Source organism: Lissotriton helveticus, chromosome 2_1, assembly GCF_964261635.1.
Source record: "Lissotriton helveticus chromosome 2_1, aLisHel1.1, whole genome shotgun sequence".
In the NCBI taxonomy this organism is placed as follows: Eukaryota; Metazoa; Chordata; class Amphibia; order Caudata; family Salamandridae; genus Lissotriton; species Lissotriton helveticus.
In genome coordinates, this window is record NC_136059.1 from 487,830,869 (window position 1) to 487,833,765 (window position 2,897).

At 37.5% G+C, this 2,897-nt stretch overlaps 1 long non-coding RNA gene across 1 annotated transcript; it reads left to right on the forward strand.

Moving 5' to 3' along the window:
- The first annotated feature begins 595 nt into the window (after positions 1–595).
- LOC144819395 (uncharacterized) lies at positions 596–1,755 on the forward strand. Its single transcript, XR_013607342.1, has 4 exons — positions 596–726; positions 815–929; positions 1,014–1,090; positions 1,630–1,755. It is a non-coding gene; the product is annotated as an uncharacterized LOC144819395 (long non-coding RNA).
- The last annotated feature ends 1,142 nt before the right edge of the window (positions 1,756–2,897 follow it).

Here is a 2,897-nt window from a genome sequence, read left to right on the forward strand (position 1 = left end):
ATGCAGCCTACTTTATGCAATATACGTCACACACGAGTTTAGTATGTGATCATGGTATTTTATGCCGTGACTACACAGTCTTCTATGAGTAGTGTTATGCTGAAAGAAACCACCGCATATGGCGTCCATTCCAGTGTATTAGAGACATTACGGTACTGTCACGGCAAGAGCGTGTTGATGAGATGCGCGGGTCACGCGCGTGTGTATGCTGAAGTATTGAGAGCAAAACGAACACCGGTAGACAATTAAGTTTGGCGGTTTTCTCTGCATATAAGGGATTCTGTGGAAAATAAGTGCGTTTTATTTTGAAAACGAATGTCGACCGAGATTCCAGGTATTGAAAGAGGGGGGTATCGCTCATTAGGTTTAGAATATCGTGGATGTGAGACATATAGGATGGAGCTTTTATATCACTCGAACCACGGGGGTGAGGAGTTAATCAAAATATACTTCCCCCAGATTCACATAGCAGTTTAAGGGTTTTTAGTTGCTAGAGCGTATTTCAAAATCATTTGGAGAAATATCACACATAATGACCATTAGTTTGGGTTCCATCATATCACATTTTGTTTTTATCATCCCATGCAGGGTCCTCCCTATATGGGGATTTTGTTTACACAAGGAGAAACCATCTTAAGAAGTGGCACTCAGAGTTTTAAGAGATGCATCAGTACATGGTGGAGCATTCGTGAATAAGCACGACATTTACCTGGAGATTAATTCCAGGTATAATAATGAGTTTGGTTTGACATATGAACTAGTAGACTTTATGTATAACCATTAGGGTCACAAGGGTCTTTATATACTTTCTTAGGTTTAGCGACTCATAGATTTGAGATCTGCAACCAGACACAAGAAACCATCTACTGACGCCTAGAACAGCATATCGGTGCACTAACATTGGGTCAGTTTGTGCAAACTTTACGCAGGTAACTATATATTTTTGATCACAAAACTAGGAGACCAACGGAACTGAAAGTGTGGTCTAATTGAAGTTTGTCATTGTTTTATAGATGATCGTTGGCTTGTCAGAAGGCAATTGGAAATCCTTTATATAGTGACCGTTATTTGGCACTAGGCAAGACCTATGGTATGTGAATGTATGTGTAAACAATGTAGTTATGATATTTAAATGATTGAGAATGTATGTGGTGGCTAGATGTAGTAATAATGATTATGAAGACAACCACTAAAATGCACATTGAATAATATGTTCAAATGGGGGGGTAAATATGATTCAATGATTAACAGGATGTATAGCACAGTATTGCACATAGCTGGGCTGATTCAGCTGCAACCGTCTTTATGACTCCAAAGTCTTTAGAGCGTCATTTGTTTTAAATAAGGGGTAGACCAGAATGAATACCTAATAGGATGCAGAATACAGTGTTGTAGATAATAAGGTGTAAATATGGTTTTAATGATATCCAAGTTTTTGAATTTACATTTGTCAGCCCTGGGGGGTAAATCATACAGGTACAAGACGGAATATTATGTAATGAAATACAATGGAGGATATAATCTGATTTTAGTAATAAAATGCAATGTATAGTATGAAAGTTGCAGCCTGATAATTGTTTATCAATCAATGTGTAATATTGGTTTTTATATATTCTTTTGTTTGTGTAGATCTATTTTAATCAAAATGTTGATTGAGGAAGAGACATAACGAAAATATTAGTCTTGATAAAGGTGGTACGTATAGAGCAAAACATCGAAACGCGTCGACGCTACATTTCAAGTTAAATTCACGGAACAGTCTGTCAGAACGGACATATTTGACCCTGACCTCCATGTAAAGATTCCCATGAATTAACATCCCGATGTGTTAGGTTTAACATCACGGGTTTTCAGTCTCTTTCCCATGTTTTAGATTGTATATTTCTTTTTCTTTTTTATGTATCAATATATAAAGTGAATTGTTTTTAATGTTTTTAATTGATACTGGATCTAAATAAATTTTCACATTGTGATAAATAGTTCTTTCAGGCTTTGTATGATTTAGGGGTGTTTGTATTGATAACCGTTATATTTGTGTATGGTACCACTTTGGACCACAGAGTGTAGTATGAATGAATGACAACAAAGTAGAGTGTATACGAGCGAGTGTGATTATTGGATGAACCCAAGGGAGTACTTTCTTTTTGACTTATATTGGCACCCTGTTCCTTGGATAGTTGGGTCATTCCCTTTTCTTTTATATACATTAAAGTGGAATCCCTGCACAAAAAAGGATGTATAGACTAATGAGTTTAAAAAGATAACTTATCAAAACTTGGGCAATCCCAAACCTTAAAACAGCATGTGCGCTCTCCCTAATATTACCAATTCACCCTACTGATATAAAGGAGTCCAGAATACTATAAAAAAAAACAAGGAGAGAGACACTATCCAAAGTGATGTTGTTTGTCAGTCAAATAGTAGTGACAACTGCAAACGACAAAGGCATATCTCACAAAATTGTATCACTTTCGAACGGTCATCTTATGTAGTTGTCATTCACTAAAATATAAACAGAAAAAGGACACTATAATGAAAAACGCTATTTACATAATTTACATAACCCAGGAATTTAAATGAAATAATTATGAACTGTTTCAAAGAATTTCACGAAGAAGGGCCTATTACGATGTCGGTCAGAGTTTCCTCTGACCGACACCATGGCGGTGTCGGTACGGACCAACCTCCGGTTGGAGAGGCACGTCAACTCAGTTCTGGTAGAGTTTTTAGAATCCAACAATCTACTTTACCCTTCGCAGACTGGCTTCCGTCCCCAAAATGGGACTGAAACAGCCCTATTAGCAGTGACTGAGGAGTCCAGGAGTATTCTGGATCAAGGGTGTACAGCAGCGATCATTCTCCTGGACCTCAGCGCTGCATTCGACACCGTTAACCAC